The sequence below is a fragment of the Spermophilus citellus genome (genome assembly GCF_964194105.1).
Source record: "Spermophilus citellus genome assembly, chromosome: 6".
NCBI lineage: Eukaryota > Metazoa > Chordata > Mammalia > Rodentia > Sciuridae > Spermophilus > Spermophilus citellus.
The window spans coordinates 75,787,190-75,812,222 of NC_138187.1; the positions used below are offsets into that span (position 1 = coordinate 75,787,190).

Below are 25,033 nucleotides of genomic sequence, written 5' to 3' on the forward strand. Positions count from 1 at the left end.
TTCTCTTGGATGGAGTGCTGGGAGTTGCTGTGTGTATTTGTATGTGTGTGTAAAGGAGTGAAAACTTGAGAGAGAAGGGCAATCCCCATTTTCCTATGTATTTGGGCCAGCTCAGGTAAAAATTCTTTCAGCAAACAACAGACATCAAACACTAATTAATGATCCAACACGATTCTGTGCAAGGCAATGTTCATCCAGTTTAAAAAAAAAAAAACAGGCAAAATCTTGCTTGAAAGAAACTCACTGTGATTTTTGTCATTATTATTACTATTATTTTTTAATTCTCTGACTTGTATTTCATGGGACAGATCATGAGTTCCTTAAGAACTTAGATCAAGGTCATCCTAGAACTTTAAAATGATTCTATAATTCCAAGAGATAAAAGGAAGGCTGATCTAATACTTTTTCATTCCCTATGCTTGACACAGTTCTTGAGAAAAATAGAAGAATGCTCATCTCTTTAGATTTTATCTTAGGAGAGTCTGTGGTTTTTGGTATTCAGTGAATATGTAGTATATAGAGAGAATATTTGATATGTGGTGAACAATAGAAAAGATGCTTTTTAACTTGCTGAACTTTTAAAAATTAGACAGCATTATAATGGGTCCCCGATTGTGAGGACAAATTTGCCCTCTGGGTATTATTTTTCAGTATAGCTTTTTTTTTTCACTCTCTGTGCTTGTTGATGATGCTCCTTAAAGTTCTTCCATTTTTTATACTCTTAGTGGCATAAGTAGAGGGAATAATAGTCAAAGTGGAAATAATAATCTTTTCCTGCTTTACACCATTCTTTGCATTCTTCTGGGAACAAACACAAATTGCATTTAAATGCAGAATGTTCTTCCTTTGAAAAAATATTGGGTTGGAAAACTATAGGAGTAAAGCTGCATTTTTTTTTCAAGGAAAATGACAACTATTTCCTGCTCTAACGTTGCCTGAAAAACACAGTCATGGTTAAAGTAAATAGCAACTGCACCCAATCTAATGGCTCCTGTGGGTAGGTGGCATTTACTCTCCAAGCTGAATTCAAATAAGATTTCAGTTTTGGATTCATAATTTTATAAAATTTCTGAACTCTTCTCTTTTTATGGATATTATTCAGAAAAGAAGGTAACACAGGTAATTAAACCCACGTTGAGGGGAGATATTAAGTATTTCACTCAAGTGAGATTTTATTTGCATTAAATTGACTTATCATAAAGAGTCAATCAATCTATTTTATTTTTACAGGGAGTACATTCTTACTAGAAATCACCTTAATACAGGCACTTCACAAATCAGAGACATTTACCTGTTAGGTTTATAAGGTACAGGAGCTACACTTGAAAGCAGTAGTGTAGTTATTTCTCTTTTTTTTGAACCCAGGGCCAGGTGCATAATAGGCAAATGCTATACCACTGACCCATATAGAAGACCTCTATCTACATATTTTATATCTGCATAATGAAAAAAAATTATTTGGTGGTTTTAATTTTCATCACATGTTGAATAAAACATTGGGGTTTCATTAAGAAGTGAGGATTTTTGTTTTTGTTTTTGTTTTTGTACCAGGTATTAAACCCAGGGGCACTTAACCACTGAGCCACATTAACAGCCCTTTTAAAATTTCATTTAGAGACAGGGTCTCACTAAGTTGCTTAGGGCCTTGCTAAGTTGCTGGCTTTGCACTTGTGGATCCTCCTGCCTCAGCCTCCCAAGTTGCTGGGATTACAGGCATGCACCACCATGCCTGGCAAGAAGTGAACTGTTTTGATACAACAAATGATTAAAGGAGAGTTTGAAAATATGTTTTCTCTAATACATTAGGTTTAAGTAAAAAGTTGTAGATATTAGAAAATTTCTGTCGGAGATACTGGATTCAAAAGAGGCTGAAACTTCTTGTAACTATTTGGAAAGAAATTCATTTTATTGAGATATGAGAAGCACAAAACCATACATAGTAAATGTATACCATGAGTTTGGAGATAAGTATGTACCCATGAAACCACCGTCAGTCAATAAACTTATCCATCAAATAAGTTTCCTTATCTCCCTTTGTCCCTCTTGGTCCTTCTGCCTCCCCCTATCCTTCATTCTCTCTTCTCCTCCTCCATTTCTCCCTCCCTCCCTTCCTTCCTCCTTACTTTTTTTTGTGGTTATAAGAACACTTAACACAAGGTCTATATTATTAGTGAAATTTTAAATATGTAATACTATTTTGTTAACTTTAAGCACCATGCTGTATGTACAGTAGCTCCCAGAATTTATTCAGCTTTCATAACTCAAACTTTGCACTCACTGACAAATACCCTCCCATTTCCCCTCCTCCAGCCCTTGGTCACTCTAATCTCTGCTTCTACATGTTGACTATTCTGTTTTTCATATAAGTGGGGTCATGTAGCATCTTTCTTTCTGCATCTGGCTTTTTAACTTAGCATAATGTCCTCCAGGTTCATATATGTGATTTTTTTCAATGGCAAGATTCTCTTTCTTTTTAATACTATGAATAAAGAAAATTTGGTATAAAGAAAATATACCACATTTTCTTTATTCATTTATCCATGATGGAGAGTTAGGTGCTACTATATCTTAGCCATGGCAAATTACACTGTGATGAACATGAAAGTTCAATTATTTCTTTGAGATCTTGATCTCAGTTCCTTTGGATATATACCCAGAAGAGAAATTTCTGGCTCATATGGTATTCTATATCTTAGTTTTTTAAGAAAAATTATACTGTTTTACGCAGTGTTTAACCAATTTACATTCTCACCACCATTCTGTACCAATGTTCCTTTTCCCCTCTACATTCTCATCAACACTTGTTATCTTTCTGTTTCCTCCTTTGTATAACAGCCATACTAAGAGGTGTGAGGTAACATCTCACTGTGGTTCTGATTTTCATTTCCCTGATGTTTAGTGATTTTGGGTACATTCTTATGCACCTGTTGGCCATTTGTATGTCTTCTTTTGAGAAACATATCCTCAGGATTTTTGCCCATTTGAAAAATGAAGTTGTTTTTTTTTTCTCTTAAGCTGTCCGTATGTTTTGAATGCTAAACCTCTCATCAGATATACAATTTGTAAGTATTTTTTTCCCATTCCATAAGTTGACTTTTTGTTTTGTTGATTGTTCCCCTTACAATAAGGGGCTTTTTAGTTTGATAGAATCTCACTCATCTATTTTTGCTTTTGATGCTTGTGCTTTGGGTACCATTTGTAAGAAACCATTGCTAAGGTCAATGTCAAGAAGCTTTTTTTTTCCCTTTATTTTTTTTTCTAATAGTTTTATGACTTCATGTCTCAAGTTTTAATCTTTATTATGTTTTAAGGTCATTCCTGTGTCTGGTATAAGAGTTATTTTGTTCTTGTACACATGTGTATACCGTTTTCTCAAAACCATTTATCAAAGACAATATAATTTTCCCCTTTTATTCTAACACTTTTTTGTGTGTGTGTGTGTGGTGTATTCAGGTTTTTTCTACATATATGGTCATATTATCTCCAAATTTAATTTTACTTCTTCCTTTCTTATTTGTATGCCTTTTATTTCTTTTTATCTCCTAATTGCTCTGACTAAACCTTCTAGTACTATATTGAATAAAAAATAATAAGCAAGGGCATCCTTGTTTTGTTATAGGTCTCAGAGAAAAAGATTTCATTTTTTCCTCCATTAAGTTTGATGTTAGCTATGCAGCTTTATTGTGCCAAATTCTTTCTATATTTTGTTGAGTCTTGTTTTACGTGTAAAAGGGTCTTGATTTTTGTCATATGCCTTTTATGTACCTATTAAGATGATCATGTAATTTTTACCCTTCATTCTATTGATTTGATATATCCTATTTATTGATTTGCATGTATTAATACTTGCATTCTGGGGATAAATCTCACCTGGTCATGATGGAGGATTCTTTAAATGTGCTTTTGAACTTACTTTGTTAATTTGTTGACAAAATTTGCACCTGTGCTCCTGTAGGAATTGAAGTCTCCTACTATAATTCTATTTCTATTTCTTCCTTCATATATGTGAATGTTTGCCTTATAAATTAATTGCTCTGCTATTGAGCAACTACCTATTTAAGATTGTAATGTGTTCTGTTGAATTGGCATTTTTTCATTATATTATGAAAAACCTTTTAGAAAATTTTTGATTTAAAATTTATTTTTTCTAATATAAATATAGCCATCTTTGCTCACTTTTCTGCCCCTTTGATTTTAGCCTATTTGTGCTCTTAAATGTAAAGTGAGTCTCTTGTAGGAGATAATATGACCATAAATTTAGATACTTTAAAAAAATTCATTCAGACATTATATAGCTATTAATCGGGACATTTATTTTATTAGCACTTAATTATTGATATGCTTTGTCAGTTTTTTAATTACTATAATAATATGCCTGAAATAATAAACTTATAAAGAATAAAGATTTATTTTTGCTCAGTTTTGCAGGTTCCAGTTCATAATTGCTTGGGTTTGTTGCTTTGTGCCTGCAGTGAGTCAGCACCTTGTGGCAGGAACATGTGGAACAAAACTTCTTACATTACAAGCCAGGGAGCAGAAGAGAAAAAGGAAAAAATTGGAGTTCCAGAATTCTCTTTGAGGGAATGCCTTCAGTGACCTAAGGGTATTCCAATTGGCCCCACCTCCCAAGGGTTTCATCACCTCCCAATAGTACCACCTGAGGAAATCTTGGGGATATTAAACATTCAAATCTTAACAATATGTAAGGATTTACTGTTGTCATTTTGTTACGCATTTTCTTTTCTTTATTCCTTTCTTTTTTTGGTTCCTCTCTTCCTTTCTTGCAGTCTTCCTTTGTGATTTGATGACTTTCATCATGTGCCTATTGTTACTATTTTAAACATGCAAAAAATGAATGACAGAAATACACCCACACATATCAGTAAATCTCTAGGATATATATAAAGAGCTCAAGAAACTTAACACACACACACACACACCACACAAAAAAAACCCAATCAATAAATGGGCTAAGGAACTGAAAAGACCCTTCACAGAAGAAGAAATACAATTAATCAACAAATATATGAAAAAAATGTTCAACATCTCCAGCAATTGGAGAAATGCAAATCAAAACTACTCTAAGATTTCATTTCACTCCTGTCAGAACGACAATTGTCAAGAATAAAGGCAACAATTAATGTTGGCGAGGATGTGGGGAAAAAGGTACTTTCATACATTGCAACCACTATGGAAAGCAGTATGGAGATTCCTCAGAAAATTGGGAATGGAACCACCATTTGATCCAGCTATCCCGTTCTTTGTTTTATACGCAAAGGATTTAAAATCAGCATACTATAGTGTTGCATCCACATTAATGTTTATAGCAGCTCAATTCACAAAAGCTAAACTATAGAACCAACCTAGGTGTCCCTCAATAGATGAATGGATAAAGAAAATGTGGTATATATACTCAATGGAATATTACTCAGCTTTTAAAAAAAGAGTAAAATTATGCCATTTGTCAATAAATGGTTGGAGTTGGAGAATATCATGCTAAGTGAAATAAGCTAATCCCACAAAACCAAAGGCTGAATGTTTTCTCCAATATGTGGATGCTAATTCACAATAAGATGGTGGTGGAGGGCACTAGGGAAGAATAGCATTACCTTAGATTAGGTAGAGGGAAGTGATGGGAGGGGAGGAGAGGGAATGTGAGGATAGGAAAGATAATAGAGTGAAACAGATATGATTACTGTACATATATATGTTATTACCTGGCCAATATGATTCTGCAATATGTACACTCAGAAAAATGAGAAATGATATCCCTTCTATGTATAATATATCAAAGTGCATAAATGCATTCTGTCATGTATAACTAATTAAAACAAATAAAGAAATTAAAAGCAAAACAAAACAAAAAAGGAAATAGATTTAAAGCCATTATCATGATCTCTCATGTTCATAAAAGAAAATAAAACTAAACACCATGTTTAATTAATTGGTGTATATTATCTTCACTCTGAAAGTACACACATTTTATATTATCCAGGCAACACTGGTGATGTATTCACACTGGTCTGTACCATGCAGCTTGCCTAGTGTTCCTGCTGGTGTAAGTGGGCAATAGCAACCTTTTGATGTTACAGGCAACATATTATTAAGATCATTTGAAAGAAATCTAAGTTTTAGCCTTTTGAAAACCTACTCCTGGTGTCTTCAGGTAAGATAAAGAAATTATTGGCATCAAGTCTTGCAGAATGAGTGTAAGCAGCTTGGAAGGGATCTCTGGGAAGAATAAACTCTTTTATAAATACTGTCTCACCAATCTTCTTTGTGGCACATCTAGACTGTGCGGGGAAAACATGAATATCATCAGGTAAATGGAAAATGATTCAGAAGCTGTGAATTCTGAACATGAAGAAGGTTTGTTTGAGGAATACATTTATTATTTTTATTTTGCTTATATTTTCCTTTCTTAAGCAGGTGTATGTTTAACATACATTAACAATTGATTTCTGTGCATTGTATTTATTAAATACTTGTTTCAGCAAGTGGAAAATTAATTTTTGTTTTTGCACATCATATTTGTGTGTTTATACTAACTTATTGTTATGTTTATTTGAATACACATATTTGTTATTATATATTTATTTATATTGTAGGGGTGAAAAGGGGGTGATCCCTTTCCTGCCCATCACAAAACATCATGGCTGACACCTCTATGACAAAAGACAGATTGGCAAGAGAAAAACAAAATAAATTTATTTGATCTTTTTTTGGTGTGTGTGTGAGACACAGAAGACTTTTTTTTTAAAGAATCAAAGACCTTTGTGTTTGGGGTCAGTGATGCATGGGCAGCCATTTAGAAATATGATTGACAAAAAGGGTATGATCTAATCATAATAGACTAAGGGGGAAGTCTTAGCAAGTTCTGCCTGTTAAGATTCTTCCTGTGTTTTATTTTTCTTTTTTTAGAAATGTTTATTTTTTAGTTTTAGGTGGACACAATATCTTTATTTTATTTTTATGTGGTGCTAAGGATCGAACCCAGTACCTCACGCATGCCAGATGAGCCCTCTGCCACTGAGCCACATCCTGAGCCTCTTCCTGCATTTTCTATGTAACATTTCTTCTTTCAAGTTATTGGGTAGGATGCTTTCTGGACTGGGGGTCTTTTGACCTACAATGAATCAAGATAGGTCAGAGAATTTCTTTATGTCCCATTCTTAAACAGAAAGGTCAAGAAAAGTTAGAGTAATAGTTTTAAATTTTATGGCTGGCTTTGTGTATAAGGATTGTGATTTCTATGACCCCCCCTTGGGGAAGAGGAATTCTAGTTTCTCTGGCTTGCTCCAGGGAAGAATGAGGGGTCTTAGGAAAAAGGGCATGAAAAAGTAAGAGAGAAATTTAGCTTTTAATTCTACTTTAATGTCTTCATAGTTGCTGGATAACTGTAGCTCATATATGAAGCTTATAAAATAGCAAATAATCATTTGTAATAAACATCATATCATAAAATACATCAGCAAATAACTCTTTAGCACACATTTTTATGGCTTGTTTTTCTGTAAGAGATGTAAAAATTAATCATTTATGCAATATAAATATAATTGGGTCATTTCTTCTAATAATTCTACAAAAATATCATCTAAATTTGAGATTTACTTTGGGCAAAGCAATTTCAGTTCTGAGTATCTGAGGCTAGCACTAACTGGTGGTGCTTTGCTTTATTTTGTAGTAATCTAGATATATAAGTAAATGATCCCACTTTTTCTTTAAAATAGCATAATTTTAGCAATAACACGTTTTGAACTATGTTGATTATATATGCTCTAAGACAACAAAATGTATAAAATTCACACAGAAAAAGTCATTTTTCTTTGCAAATGATTTTTTCCTTTAGAATTTCTATCTACCAATTTGTGCTTAACATTTTTCATAGGTTAGTAAATGCACTTGGAAATGTCACTCACAAGCTTCATTAGGTATAGAAGTGTTTGGAAGTGATCGTAATTAGCTCTCTGTTGGAAAGTCCTGTGAATCAATCTCTCTCTCCTTCATCATCATTTCTATCTATCTATCATCCTGTCCAAGAATGAGAACAGGATGTAGAATCTGGAGATGGAAGATTGGAGCATATGATCTAAACCTATGACATCCTGGATACTCATATTCCACAATCGTAGAGAAAAGCAAAAGTATAAACAGCTGTAAACTCATGGAGCCCTTCCATGTAAGAAGAAAGAACTTGAATTTATGAAATTGTTTCATACTCCACATTTTGTCAAGCTTGTCTTCCAATAATCACTTTGTATCGAGTTCTACTAAATTGCATTGTTAACTATCTTGCTAGCTTTCTTTCCCTGTATTTCTGGCTAATATTTCAACTCTTCATTTTCTTTTAGCCTTTTCTTTAAAAGAAGAAAATTATCACTTATTCTTTGGGTAAGGTACTAGACTCATATTGTGTAATTTTGAGTTTGTAAAGGCATGATAACAAAATGTTTGTTAGCCTTGTTTTCATCCAGATTAATCTTATGAAATCACAGTAAGTATATCCCTCTTGAAAAGTACAGGAAAATAAAAGGAATTTTATCTCATTTCCATACTCTTTGTTTATTTAACTAATTTGTCCTTAACTGATTTTTCTTCAACTAAACTGTTCCCATTTAACTTGAAAAAGAAACGACATAAATCATCCAAAACATGACAATATGCCAGTCACTAATTTTTGATAGTCAATTTGTGTTCCTATAATTGAAAATTCCTGATAGACTATATATTGAACTATGAAGATTGCTGAAACTGATAGTTTAAAATTATCAGAATTAATTGACTTCAAGTATGTCCTTCTTATTGGAATAATCATATTCTGTCATTTCTGATACAGTGGTTCTCAAACCCTCACCTCTAAGAGTTTGTGATTCACAGTGTAAACTGTGGATTAGATGAGTTGCATTTCTAATCAGCTCCCAGGTGATGCTGAGGGATGCTGATGATCTGGACCACACTTTACAAACCATTACTCTGAGCAGTGAGGCCTTCTTCTCAGTAACCTCCCAACAATAGGTAATCTATAGAGCAATTTACCTTTTCTGCTTAAGCATGTTGATTGCTTCTTTTCTAACACCATTGCTGAAAAGATTTATTTTACCCTACCTGAGAATTAGAAGGTAGGCATGGGACAGTTTGTGGCTTCAAGGCCATTCTTAAGGACACAACATTATAACAAACTCAGAAGGCATCTCTCTTATGTAGGGGAAGCTCTTAATTTTGTTTCAAATGCTTACTTTGTATATCATTATACTTCGATATTGTTGTCGAATTAATGAATCCCATTGATAAAAATTTGATTATTAAAAAAGTAAATATGAGTCCAGGTACAACCATGAAGACCATTATAATCCATATATTATTTTGAAGGTTATGTAAAATAACTAAATGTTAAAACTTTTATTTCTGAATTTGGGGCACAATGTTCAAGGAAATTTCCATCATGGATTCTGAAGGTGCTTCTCTGTTTTTTTTTTTTTATTGTTGGTTGTTCAAAACATTACATAGTTCTTGATATATCATATTTCACACTTTGATTCAAGTGGGTTATGAACTCCCATTTTTACCCCGTATACAGATTGCAGAATCACATCAGTTACACTTCCATTGATTTACATATTGCTATTCTAGTGTCTGTTGTATTCTGCTGCCTTTACTATCCTCTACTATCCTCCCTCCCCTCCCCTCCCCTCTTCTCTCTCTACCCCCTCTACTGTAATTCATTTCTCCCCCTTGTATTATTTTTTCCTTTCCCCTCACTTCCTCTTGTATGTAATTTTGTATAACCCTGAGGGTCTCCTTCCATTTCCATGCAATTTCCCTTCTCTCTCCCTTTCCCTCCCACCTCTCATCCCTGTTTAATGTTAATCTTCTTCTCATGCTCTTTGTCCCTACTCTGTTCTTAGTTACTCTCCTTATATCAAAGAAGACATTTGGCATTTGTTTTTTAGGGATTGGCTAGCTTCACTTAGCATAATCTGCTCTAATGCCATCCATTTCCCTCCAAATTCTATGATTTTGTCATTTTTTAATGCAGAGTAATACTCCATTGTGTATAAATGCCACATTTTTTTATCCATTAATCTATTGAAGGGCATCTAGGTTGGTTCCACAATCTTGCTATCGTGAATTGTGCTGCTATGAACATTGATGTAGCAGTGTCCCTGTAGCATGCTCTTTTTAGGTCTTTAGGGAAAAGACCAAGAAGGGGAATAGCTGGGTCAAATGGTGGATCCATTCCCAGCTTTCCAAGAAATCTCCATACTGCTTTCCAAATTGGCTGCACCAATTTGCAGTCCCACCAACAATGAACAAGTGTACCCTTTTCCCCACATCCTCGCCAGCACTTGTTGTTGTTTGACTTCATAATGGCTGCCAATCTTACTGGAGTGAGATGGTATCTTAGGGTGGTTTTGATTTGCATTTCTCCAACTGCTAGAGGTGGTGAGCATTTTTTCATGTACATGTTGATTGATTGTATGTCCTCCTCTGAGAAGTGTCTGTTCAGGTCCTTGGCCCATTTGTTGATTGGGTTATTATCTTATTGTCTAATTTTTTGAGTTCTTTGTATACTCTGGATATTAGGGCTCTATCTGAAGTGTGAGGAGTAAAGATTTGTTCCCAGGATGTAGGCTCCCTATTTACCTCTCTTATTGTTTCTTTTGCTGAGAAAAAAACTATTTAGTTTGAGTATTTGACAAATTCCTCAGATGCTTTTTTGCTAAAAACATAATGCTTTGGTCAATTTTTTGGTAATTGCTATTTCTATCATTGCAGTCTTCTGTTGCTTAAAGGACAGATATTAAACTGGGGTGAAAATGATGAAGTGAAGGACATATATATTCTCAAGTGATAAATGTACTCTTTACTCACAGTTGTAGACTATAGACATTTCTTTTCATATAAAGGTGGGCAGAAAATGTCCAATTTAGAGAAGATTTTGTTAACCTACCATTTAATAGTCCCATATCCACGTTCCTTATAGATTACAATTCAGAAACAAGTATATTCAGAAACAAGTTCTACATTATTAGAAATATTAATGTAATGATAGACTCCAGTCAACCTGAGGATGATCTAATGAAATTTGCCTTACTGTTTATTATTTCTGTAATCTGAGTTTACCAAGTATTCACATCATTCATTGTATTTGGAAATTCAAGATTATATATAAAATTTCCTGTTTCTAAAATGGACCTCATTCTTCTTCTCCTTGACCTGCAAATTAGCCTTACAGCTGTATGATAACCAAAATTACTTTATTTCTTAGATGCAGTAAGATTTTGATTAGACCATCTTACAAATAATTATCCTGCTATCATTGATGCTAATATATTATTATATAAACCTTTTTTACATAATTAAAAAGCTCAGGGATTTCAAGGACAGGTAAAAGGCATACATGGTAAATAAAATGAAGGTGTGAACAATGGTGCATTTTTAAACTTCCTTTAAACATTAATAGTGGGCAATTGATGATGAAAGCTTAAGTTTTCAAGGCATATGTGATGTTGTAAAATTAATCCCAAGACTTTGAGATTTGATTTTATACATTAACATGAAATTAATGCAAGCTAGTTTGAGATCTTTATGAAGCACAACATATGGTAGACTATATCTATATTAGTTATTTTCAGTTCTAAAGTTTTAATGTGAAATGATATAAACCTTATTGTAATTTTAATGTGATAAACTTCATGCATGATTTATTCATGAATAACTTTTAGTAGCACAAGATTATATAAGAAGGAGTACATTTACACAGGGGTATGCAGACATTACCTATGGAGATATTTATAAATCAAGAGTTGATTTAAAATGTATTATTTATTAAAATTCATTTCATAGAATTGTCAGTGAACTTAAATGCTTAAGATAAGGAAATTTTGATGCAAATTAATCATCTTTAGTGTTGTACAAAAAAGTTAAGGAAATATTCTCATATTTCCCCTAAGACATTGTGGTTTTCAGCTTCTTAGGTTTCTATTGGTTAAGATGCTAAGAAGTATAATAATAAGAAACCCATCAAGGTTGCTTAAATGATAGCAGAGATTAATTAGCTAATACACCAGAAAATTCCAGAGCAGGTCATGTTTCAGGAACTCTTTTGAACAGAAAGACTTTCTACATTTTAATTTTTTCAGTTATAAGTTTTAACCCCCAGGTGCACCAATATCATATCTATATTATGTTTTCCCTTACATTTCCCTGTGTTGAAAGATACCTTATAGTAGCAGCTAAATATTTTCTTCTGTGCAATCAGGAAAAAGATGATCCATATCTCAACTTGATAATTGAGGTAGAATGTTCCAAAAAAGGAGACAGCTCAGAAAGAGAGGAAGAATGTCTTGATTTCATGTGATAATTGACCAAATATGTACACTTGCTTATTTGAGAAATCCTCTGATAATTATTAGAAATATGGGACTAAAACTTAAAATTTTCCAAAGACCAGTGTTCAATCCTCCAATTATAGCAGAGATGAGAAGTAACAAAACATGTTTTCATCTCCTTCGAATCAGTCCTATTAAAATATCTGTAAATTGTTATTTATACCTGTACATTTTTTGGTCTACATCATGAAAATTTGAAATATGTGGAAATATAAAATAATTCTAATATTTTTAATAACTTCTTTTTTATTTTTCTAATAGTTTTTATATAATAGGCATTAATTCTATATTAAATAGCAAATTCAACACTGTCCTCTTCTGATTGGAAAAATGTCCTCTGTTAAAAACAAAATGAATCTTTTGAGGTCATTTATCATTTATGTTTTTTTCTCTTGAATCCTACTCTTTATGGTCTATTAATCCTATGACACCAAGTGTCTTTTTCTTTGAGTTTCAGAGTAAACATTGTGGAGTGCAGGTTTTGGCAAGAATACATTAGCTATGTCTTAGCTAGGCATATTTATATGTGTAAGATCAGTAGTACAGGGACTAGATCCAAGAGGGGCATTTTTAGTTCTCCTTTGTGTTGGTAACTGGACGTGTTGAACATTATTGGGATGGATGACTATTTTAGTCAGATTTTTCTTTGCCATGACCAAAAGACCTGACAAGAACAATTAGAGGAGGAAAAGTTTATTTTGGTGCTTACAGTTTCAGAGGTCTCAGTCTAAAAATGGCTGACTCCATTCCTTAGGGCCTGAGATGCAGAAGGACATCATGGTGGAAGTGTTTGACAGAGGAAAGCAGCAGAGAGCATGGTACCATGAAACAGAGACTCCACTTGCCAGGGGCATAATATATAACCTAAAGGCATACCCCAATGACCTACTTCCTCCAGCCACACCCTACTTGTCTATAGTCACCACTCGGTTAATCCATTCAACCAGATTAATGCACTGAGTAGGTTAAAACTCTCAGAACCCAATCCTTTCACCTTTAAACTTTCTTGCATTGTCTCATGCACGAGCTTTTGGGAATACCTCATATATAAACTATAACAGGGGCTGTTTTCTTTTCTTCTTGTGATGCATTCTGCTTTGTGAACACATTACTACCTTGGTATACCTGTGGATAAGGTCTAATAATTGATTTACTAGTGCTGCTTGTGACCTTTAAATCAGAACTTTTAATCCACGTCAAACTGACTTCTAAATCATGACCACTATTTTGCCCCACAGGTCCCTCTCACCATCTCTTGCTGATGTCCTGTGTGGGCTATGTATTTTGGGTTTCCCTTGTGTGAAATGTGCTGGCTGAGAAATACAGTAAAAAATCACACAACACAGAAGTAATTTTGAAAAGTGAGGGTGAGATGGATCTCCGACCTTAGGGGTCCTGCTTCCACATTGGAAGGAGAGAGAGAGAAGAGCCGGCTTGCTTTATTTATACAAGGGGGCTTCAAAGGATTTTCATGGAATGTTCTTGTTCCAAATAAGGTAGCAAGAGGGCTGTCCAAGCCCAAGTACGGACTACATAGCAGCCTCTCTAGCTGAGCGAAGACTGAGGTCACCATATGCTTTGTGTAATCCATTAAGTGGGAGAATCCACAAAATGACTTGCAATGCCTGACCAAAATCTCCTTTGCTCCAAGGTCAAGTAGAGGCTTTTCAAATAGCTCAGGGGTGGCCCCCTACACCCATCTGTCCTGTGTCTTCTGTTTTTTCTAATCTAAAAATTCTTCTAATTTTTAAAGATCAGACCATAACTGACACTTCATCTTTATTTGTTTTGATGCATGGTGTCTTTTTATTACGTATTTTGAAAAATTTCCCCTATTTTTATTATATGAGTTAAATATTCCTTGATTTGTTTGCTCTAATGCTTTGAAAGATATCTACCCTGTTTGTAATCATACTAATATTTATATTTAATGAAAAAAAATAATTGATTATGAGTCTCAATATAAAGAATGCTAATATATTAATCCTTTGATTAAGACGAGCTCATTAGGAGACTTTTCATTTCTTTGATTCTCAAACTCACTTTTTAGTTTTTAGTGTTTTCAATTTAAAAAGTATAGTGCAAAACTATAGGCTGATAAAAATTCAAACAGTATTGGTCTATGTATGAGAAAAAGTAACTGGTCCCTGTTTCCCTTTTACTTCTAATTGCTAATGTTCACTAGAGTGTACTTCTAGAAGCAAATCGGCTATGTACATTCACATACAAAGTTTTGTATTTTTTCTTGCTAAATTTCTTACTTAAAGTCTTTGTCCATTTTTTTTTCTATTGAAATATTTGTCTTTGCAAGTAATTAATGTTTATTATATCATTAAAGACAAGTTGCTTGCTTATAGTGTGCATATAGATTTAGACTTATTCAGAACTTATATCTAAAATTTTTAATAGATATAAAACTTTTAAGAATGGGCTCATTTTTATTCAGTAGTAAAATAATGTGGTGGTGTATTTCTCCATTAATGCCAGACTGTTACTGAACTTTTATAGTAAGTTTTGAAATTTCTCACTATTTTCAAAAATATATAGGCTATTCTTGAATACTTATTTTCTCATATAAAGTTTAATAGCAGCTTGCTATCCCCAAATCAAAAAAGAAACATGTGTTGGAAATTTGATTTTGATTGAGACTGTATTTACTGTAAAGATTTGAAGGGCCTATGTTGGCCAATTTTGGATTGTTATTATAGGATATGCACCCAGTCTCTTTGAAGTGCATGGAAATATTGTTTAAAATAAAAATGTGAGACTAGAGTGTTATTATTTAAGTTAACCTTATGGATGTATCCAAAATATAAAAGTAAAACAACCATTTTAAAGATAATTAAAGGTAGCCTATTTACTCTTTAGAAAATTAATTTTGAATCTGAATATTATAGAATTGAAGTAAAAGAATGATTTTAAGTTTGGTTTCATTTTTACTTCATTAATAGCTACTTATTCACTTGGAAACAAATGTCATAGATATATTTCTATAAAATAAAAATTTAAATGAAAACACAAAGAAAATTGTGTTACTGATTATACTTTTATAGGTGCATGTTAATATTGTTTTCCTCTTGTGTTAATAAAAGTCAATGTAAAGGGTCAGTTACAAAAAAAAGGGTCAGTTACACACATATACTATGATTTAAACAATAATTTTATTGACAGTATCAGATTGGTTAGGTACATAGTTCAGTGTTAATAAAACAGGTTGACCATAACTTTTTGCCATCTTGATGTTAATAAATGTCCCCCATAATGGTTGTGACATTTTATATTCTTCTCAGTAATATAAAGGTATGCCAACAGTGAATTTTATCAGTTTTAAAAATTATGCTATGGTGATGGTGATTAAGCTCCCATGATTCCTAATGATTTGGTCAACATTTCATATTTTTATTTGAAATTTGTGTTTATTCTTCTGTAAATTCCTTATCCACACATTTTAAAGACAGTTCTATTTCTTAAAAAAATAAATTGGTAGAAGCCTTTTATACACTATAATTTTTGTTCTCTTACATTTTTACTTTAAGGTGTTTTTGTTTAGGGTTTTTTTTTTCTTTAGTCAAGTTATAAAATTTTATGACTGAAATTTATCATTTCTATACCAAAATATAATTTCTTAGATATTTTTACCAAAAGTTTGTGTTTTATTATTTACATTTTGGTCTTTAGGATGGCAGGAATTAATTTTTATGAATGAGTGATATAGTGATTTGTTCTTTCAGGTATATAGCAAATTATTTTAATACTATTTTCCCCCATTATCTGAAATATCATTATTATAATTAATTTCTTTTTACTGCCTATTTTGCCATTTAGTTATTCAATTGTTTTCTACAATACCTTTGTAGAGTTTCATAAAATTTTGGTTTGAGTTTTTTTAAAGATTTTATTGATGTTATAAATTTATTTATAAAAACTTGGTACAGTATTTTTACCTTCAATTCAGAGCATGATGCAACTCTGTGTGTTTAGATCCTGTTTTATGTCCATGAATAAAGTTTTAACTTAACATTTTTCTTCTTATGCATCTCTTGTATATATCAATTCTCATATTAATTTCTAGATATTTCATAGTTTTTCTTGTTACTATGAGGTGAATCTTTCTTAAAGTATTATATCTTTCAGTTAAAAAATTATTGTCCACTTACTTGTTAAAATATTCAACTACTATTATGTATAATAGTAGTCTGCAAGTCTCAGAATGTATTTTAATATTAAGTGGATTTTTAAAACTCCTTTAAAGTCAAGGATCTAATATATGATTTTTCTGTCATCAAAAAAAATCCTGTCTGGTATAACAAATACCACGTGACACTATCAACGCATATGATTGCCACTTTCTTTTTTTTTTTTTTAAATTGATTTTATTTTTTAAATACATGACAGTGGAGTGCATTCAATTCTTATTACACATAGAGAGCACAATTTTTCATATCTCTGTTTGTATATAAAGCATGTTCACACCAATTCATGTCTTCATACATGTACTTTAGATAATGATTTCCATCACATTCCACCATCAATGTCTATGTTTCACGCCTTGTCTGATTATTGGCACTCATCCAAGGTCATGAACCTTCCTTGCATCTCTCAATTTTCTTTATCCTTTGAGAAAGATAAATTTGTCCCAAGTGGCACAATAATTACATTGTCCTTAGGAAAATCATACTTCTTGAAATGCTTTATTTTAGCTCCAGAGTGAGCAATATAAGAAAACTATGATTCAGAGAGTCATCATTCTTCCAACCCTTTTATTCTGGCCACTCTCAGATATGTCACTGCTAATGCAGTGCTTATGACATAATAGTTATCAATAATGGATTATCTAATGAAGTACACAACTGTTTATTACATTAAAAACCCATGTAATCTCAAAATTTTTTTTGTATCTTCTATATATCACCAATACGTTTTTCAGGTTGTTATGTTTCTAAAATCTTGGGAATCTATTCAAAGTAGTGTTCAGATATTTCAAATCTAGCTCAATGTCTCATTAAAAACTCAGTGCCTGGGGCTGGGGTTGTGGCTCAACAGTAAAGTGCTTGCCCTGCACATGAGAGATCCTGGGTTGGATCATCAGTGTCACATAAAAATGAATGAACAAAATTAAGGTATTGTGTCCAACTACAACTAAAAAATTAACAAAACAAAAGCAAACTCCATGCCTAAATGGCACAAGTAAAATTGAAGCCACCATCTCTATTCCCTTTAGTTTTTGTGCTACTCAAATTTGTTTTTACCTGGGTTGCTATTGGCTCTTAGGTTTCTTATGCATCATATTCTTAGCCAATAGAGTATGAAGATCAAAGCACAATTCTTACCTCACAGAATAAAAATAAAGACTCAAATGTTTGTAAAATAGTTAATAAATTTGAAGTACATTTAATTCCTACTATCAGTGCTATACTCTGACAGTCTAAGTGAAGTATAACATACAGGTTTAAAAGCATGGATAATGCATTTCCATTTTCAGTCATTAAGGGACACCCGTAGAGAGAGGGTAATTATTTTTTCTTGATTATGAAACATTAGGTTGTGATGCTGTGTGCAAAAATTTTGTTTAATTATAAACAGAATGACCTGGGATTTGACACAGTGACGATGGCTAGAAAAGTAAGGTTTAAGTGCTTTTCAAGCTGTGCTTGTTTTATTAATGTAGAAGTATTGTATTTGCTGACTTCTGGTTTCTTGCTTAGGATATATCAACAGAAAGTATCCATCTCTAAGTCCTGATACTGGTGTTCGTTTTTCTTATGTAACAGAGGCAAGGATATTAATCAACTCTCCAATGTCTTTCTCAGGCAGAATGAATAAAAGGAGATGATTTTATAAAATTATTTATTGAATAAATATTTTCTCATTGACTACTAGTGGGGTTCTCATTTGTTGAGCTAGGTTGTGACAGTTAGTTTAGAAACCTCTTCCATAATTCTCATAACTGGATAGAGTGTAGGATACATTTGTTATCCCCATTTTACAGAAATGACTTTTTTGTGGTTGTTTGTGTGAAAACTATAATTTTGAGGCTCTGTACGATGTTATGTTCTTGCTCTGAGAATTGATCTTTGCATCTAGAATGCAGGTAGTTTAGGGGAGGAATACCTGGATCCCAGATGGGAGTGAGTTGATTTGGAATGTAGGAACCTGAGGGCAGGTATATGAGCCAAAAACCACCCCCGAGGCAGTCAGTGCATTGGCTAAACGCTCTTGCTTTACAGAGAAATTCATGGTTGAGGGGAAAGCAAAAAATAGAGACAATAGAAGGGAAGGGAGGGGAGAGAGAATGAAAGAAGACAACGTGGTATGGCTGAAGAACCAGCAGAGTCAGGTGGCTGGGGAAATTTTAATGAAAGGACATCATTATTCAATTTTATGTTGTTCATCTTGCTATAATTATAAAAGTATTAAACTTTATGTTTCACCCAAGAGATCAGTAAAGAAGTTTGCTACATGCTATCCAACAGAATCTACTATAAGTTATTTTAGTTTTTTCTCTTTTTTTAATTGTGGAAAATGGTTGTTTGCCATGTAATGTTGTCTAATGGGTCAGCACAGGATGAAACAGGGCAAGTGCAAGTGCAAGTCAGTGGATGGGGTACTACTTGAATTGAATGAATTCAGTGAAAGCCAGAATATGCAGTCACAACTGACCACTGTCAGGCCCTGTGTAGAAATCTTGTGGAGATCATTAGACTTTCCACAGGTAATACTGTAGAGATTCAAACCAATCTCACTTAGATCCTAAGTTATTTAAACTTTGAGATTTTAAGAATTAAGATCTTGGGCTATCACTTGGGCTACAGAGAGAAATTGCCTTCTCTAATTTGGTTTAAGGAATATGTATATATATTTACAGCAAACCTCCAGGATTTCAATTCTGGCTCCACCATGAATTTCCTATGTGACTTTGGAAAAGTTGTTCAGTTTACCTCTACCTCACATTTTTAGCTGAGAAATAGGGATAAAAGTGGTACCATATACACAAGGGAATATTACTCAGCCATAAAGAAGAATGAAATTATGGCATTTGCCAGTTAATGGATGGAATTGGAGGCTACCATGCTAAATGAAATAAGCCAATTCCCCCAAAACAAAGGCTGAATGTTCCCTCTGATATGCAGATGTTAACTCACAAGGCAGGGGGAGGAGTGTAGGTTCATTGGATTGGGGCATGGGAGAATAGGGGGAATTTACAGGGGATGGGAATGTGAAAGTAGAATGAATCTGACATAACTTTCATTTGTTCATATATAATACACAACCAGTGTAGCTCCACATCGTGTACAATCAGTAGAATGGGAAGTTATACTCCATGTATGTATGAAACATCAAAATATATTATACAGTCTTGTATAGCTAAAAAGAACAAATAAAAACAAATTTTAAAAAATAGAGATAAAAACAGTCCCAACATCACAAGATTGTGATGAAGGTCAAATGGATTGAGACATGCAGATCTTTTAGCAGAGTTACTGGTGCATGGCAAGCATGCAAAAATGTGTTACCAACTATTATGACTTTGACTTCAGTAGTTCTGAGCCTTGCTTTGCATATAGTCACCTGTGGAGTTTGAAAAAACGTATATGCTCAGGTTCTACCCAAAACCCATCAATGAAAATTGGAATTGGAATTGGAACCTGGACATGTATAGAAGAAAACCACAGAATTGTGAGGTATGGTTAACTATGGGAAGCAATTTTATGAGTATATTTTCACATAGAAAATTATGAAGATAAGTGAGAATGGTGATCACCTTTAGAAATTATATCATTAGACATAAGTCAAGCTATCAAGCTGTAAGCCCATTAGTGCCAAAGCAAGTACTGTCCAAAAGTCTTTGGCATTAAATGGAAACATGAAAAAACTGTTGTAGGACACATTTCTGTCTCTAACTGAACCACATCCTTGAGGAGAGAATGTTTATCTCTGTTTTTCCAGGTGGTTCTTATTGAAAGACAATAGCATTTTTCTCTTTGATTTGTTTTGAGAATGAATTCAAACACTCAGAGAATTCAACGGGTGTCCGTGATTGTGAAAGTTCATGCTATAATCCTGAACTTTTTTTTTAATATGAATCTACCTGTGTTTGCTTATTAGTATTTTTGCATTTTGCAAGGCTAGACAGACAGTAGCAATTATGTTCTAATCCTTGTGATTCAGTGGACCATTCTACACAGTTGTGCTTTCCTGAAATCCCTCTTGCCTGTCCCTGACTACGCATCCACTCTTTTTGCTGCTCAGACTGACACTGGTCCACATGGGCATGCTCTTAAGGTCTTGCACGGATTCCTTGATGGTTCTTTGTTATTGTGTTTATAGAATATAATACTCGTTGGCAGGCATTCAAATTTCTTTATGATTCTTAGTTGCTTTTCTTTTAATTTAGCCAGTTAGCCCATTGAACCCATTACTACTGTATCAAACACTTCAAAGATGGAGGTAGCATTACATCAGCCTAGCTAACTCTCCTCATCATCCCTCTGTAATCTGAGGATAGGCTAATGATACTTACAAATCTGTCTGCAAGCTTTTGTCACCTTATAAGAGGAATGCTAGGTACAACTATATATCTCCAACATCTATCAATTTATCATTTATGCCATGTCTAAGACAGAAGATTATAATAATTAAAAGGCTATTTTGGAAGTAATTTATTTTTATTTTTATATTTTTTTATTGGTTGTTCAAAACATTACAAAGCTCATGATATATCATCTTTCATACATTTGACTCAATTGTGTTATGAACTCCCATTTTTACCCCAAATACAAATTGCAGAATCACATCTGTTACACACTCACATTTTTACCTAATGGCATATAAGTGACTGTTGTATTCTGCTACCTTTCCTATCCCCTACTATCCCCCCTCCCCTGGAAGTAATTTTTATTGGGATGTTACTTAACATCTATCTATAAAGGGGGATAAATTATAGTAAGTACTTCATAGACTTAGGAGAAATAACTGAGTTTTATTTTTATTCTATTTAGTTTTATTTACTTCATTCTGATTTATTTTAGTCACATCCTATTTTATTTATGGAGCAATGCCTGGCATATAGGAAACATATTAATATTTGTTAAATAGAGAAAGCAAGTCAGGACTGCAAAAGCCCATAGCCCATTTGGGGAACCAAGTCAATCATCTCCTCAGTCTTGACTCACTAAGGTATTATCCTCTAATCTTAGTATTTGATCTACTTTTTACCACATATTTACATAGTTTGACTTCTCTTCTTGGGTTTGCCAAAAATGAAAGGAATAATCCCAACTGTTGCTAATTTCTCTAAGATTTTTAACTTTCATTCATTGGGCACTTGTGACAATTGGACTATGTTTTGGTTTGGAAATGAGGTGTCCCCAGAGGCTCCTGTGTTAATTTAGTAATATTTGGAGGTAAAGCAATTGGACTGTGAGAGCTGTAACCTAATAAGTCCATTCTGGTTTGAATAGGCTGGGTAGTAAGTGTAAGCATGGTGATTGCAGAAATTGGGTCACTGGGGGCATGCTGAAGAAAAACTCATCCTCTCTGTACCCCTCGTCCCCTTCCTCTTTGCAGTGAATGGAGAAGTGCTCTTCCACCATGCCCTCTGCATACAATTATATATCTCCAACATTGCCATGTTGCGTTTACCCACCTTGGGCCCAGAGCAGTGAGCAGTGAACTAGGCTGACCATGGACTAAATCTCTGAACTTTGAGTCAAGATAAACTTTCCCAGCTCTTAAGTTGTTCTTGTCTGGTATTTTGGTCATAGCAATACAAAGCTGACTAATAATGACTACTATAAATGTAAGGCAATAAAAGCAAGCCCATCCCTCAGGAACTGAACAGACACTTTTCAGAAGAAGATGAATAATTGATCAACAAATATATGAAAAAATATTCAACTTCTTTAGCAATTAGAGAAATGCAAGTCAAAACTACTCTAAGATTTTATCTCACTCCAGTCAGAATGGCAGTTATCAAGAATACAAACAATAATAAGTGTTGGTGAAGATGTGGGGGAAAAGTACACTCATACATTGCTGGTGTGATTGCAAAATGGTGCAACCACTCTGGAAAGAAGTATGGAGATTCCTTAGAAAACTTGGAAAGCAGTATGGAGATTCCTCAGAAAACTTTGACCCAAACTTTGACCCAAAAACTTTGACTATCTCACTCCTCAGTTTATACCCAAGGGACTTAAAATCAGCATACTATAGTGATGCAGCCATATCAATGTTCATAGCAGCTCAATTCACAATAGCTAAACTGTGGAACCAATCTAGATGTCCCTCAATAGATTAATGGATAAAGAAACTGTGGTATATAATCTCAATGGAATATTACTCAGCTTTTAAAAAAGAGTAAAATTATGGCATTTGGAGGTAAATGGATGGAGTTGGAAAAGATAATGCTAAGAGAAGTAAACCAATCCCAAAAAACCAAAGGCTGAATGTTCTCTCTGATAACTGGATGTTGATCCATAACGGGGGCTGGGGGAATGGTTTAGGAAGAACGGAGGAGATTTGATTGGGTAAAGAGGAGGGGTGAGGGGAGGAGGCAGGAAAGATGGTGAAAAGAGATGGACATCATTACCCTAGGTACACGTATAACTGCACATATGGTGCAACTCTACATCATGTATAACCAGACAAATGAAAAGTTGTGCTCCCTTTGTGTACAATGAATCAAAATGCATCCTGCTGTCATTTATAACTAATTAGAACAGATAAAAAAATAAAAGAAACATGATCAACAAAAATAAAGTAAAATCAAATAAAGCAAGCCCATCTGAGTATTTCCTTTTTGATACCTTTCAGAGTGATTTTGGATTTCATATCTGGTTTCTAGAGTACAACAAAGAAAAGAAAATCAGAGTCTTCATTTCCTGTGTTTGGGTCATTTGGAGAGTTTTTGCAGAACTAGAATATTGCTGACTGGATTCTTGGTCTTTGGTGAGCTCACACTTTCTGTAGGGGTTGCTGTTGGATATCCACTCATGTTTCCCCAGCCTCAGCACTCTGGTTTGCATGAAAGATGCTGCATTCTGCCAGAGGACTTACAAAGGAAATCCTGTGAATTGAAAGAATAAAATGCTGCCTGTGCCCACAGATTGTACAAACAGCAGTAGAATTGACATTGCCCACCAGTGGTTCCCAGTCTCTGATTGACGGAGTATTTGACCTTTTCACTTCCAACCTATGTTCCTTCCCAGACAAAAGTCTTGCACTTAAATGTCTGCTTCTGGGGAAACCCAAATGAAACCCCACAGGTGCTTCCACTGAATAGAATGGAGGATAAAGTGATGAAGTTAAATTTGGGTTACTCTACAGATGCAGGGGAGGCTGGGATTGTTTGCTATTATTTACAGCATTAGTTGGTGCTATGGACTGAATATTTTCGTCTCTCCTAAATTCGTATTTTGAAACCCTAACTTCCAGTGTGATGGCACTTGAAGGTGGGTCCTTTGGATGTGATTAGGTATGAGAATGGAAGCAAACAGTGGAGATTAGTACCCTTATAAGAAGAGAGATAGGAGCTCTCCTCCACCTCATTCTCCTTTTCTCTGATCTCTTCTTCCCTACCACCCACACCAAGTTCGGGCAAGGCAGATGTCCTAACCAGGCAGCAAACCTGCAGACACTCTGATCTTGGATTTCCCTGCTTCTAAAACTGTGAGATAAATCTCTGCTGTTTAAGCCACTCAGGTGATGATATCTGGTTATAGCAGCCTTGACTTATAAAAACAGCTAGTGTTGCAAATGATATTGGTGGCTAATATAAAATAAAGAGTTTATGTGTCATTTAAAGAGTAGAAATATTTAAGGGATAAAAATTCTTACTTTGATTATTTGAGATCTCTCCCTAGTACTGCTCTGGATTAAGTATCAAGGTTGCTTCATAGAACATAGAGCAAGTTACTAGAATTAGTAACAGCTGGGATAAAACACTAGTAACAGTAACACCTTGGATAATTTTTGGCTCCAAGTAGCAGAAAACTAAACTCAGTAAAGCTTTTATTTATGGTTAAACAAATACAAGGTTTATTGTTCTACTGTGATAAGAAATTTGAAAGTAGAATGTCTTATTCTGGTAGTTTAGTGGTTTCACCATTGACCTGGGTTCTTTTTTATTCTTTTATCATGTTTTTCAACCACAAGATTTTAGTAAGGTTGTTATACCTCTATGAATTGTTTCCATATTCTGGATCAAAGGGGAAAGGAAAACCAGTAAACCAAATTCCCACAATTTATACCATTGTTTATTTTTTGAAAAAAAAAAACTATCCAATGAATTCTACTTACATTTTATTGATTGGGTGTGAGATGAGGAGCTAAACTCACCTGTAGGGTATTCAAGAAGGGTCTCCCAGCTCCCCAGTCTATATGTCGGAGGAAGTTAAAGGGAAATATGTTTGTTCATAATCTTTGCATAACTGATTCATAGAATTAAAAAATTTAACTATTAACTTCTGTAAAGTTCAGAAGCATTTATTTTGAAAACATTTAAAAAATATTAACCTACAGTATTACAAATAAAAAAAGTTGTTTTAGTTCATTTGACTGGATTTGAAACAGTTGTGAATTTCATCTTGTCATGTTGTGACTAACATTTATTTGAATGTTTCTTAAAATGAAGAGAAACTATT

At 33.8% G+C, this 25,033-nt stretch overlaps 1 protein-coding gene across 2 annotated transcripts in view; it reads left to right on the forward strand.

Annotated features, from left to right (window-relative positions):
• ARL5B (ARF like GTPase 5B) overlaps positions 1-23,250 on the forward strand; it is a 203,422-nt gene extending 180,172 nt beyond the window's left edge. Inside the window, exon 8 of one of the 2 annotated variants that reach the window (XM_081298782.1) lies at positions 23,236-23,250. The gene's annotated coding sequence lies outside the window, so the exon portion shown is untranslated. Of the gene's footprint in view, positions 1-4,472; positions 4,653-23,235 lie in introns of those variants that run through there. The other variant, XM_081298781.1, reaches the window with a different exon arrangement.
• The last annotated feature ends 1,783 nt before the right edge of the window (positions 23,251-25,033 follow it).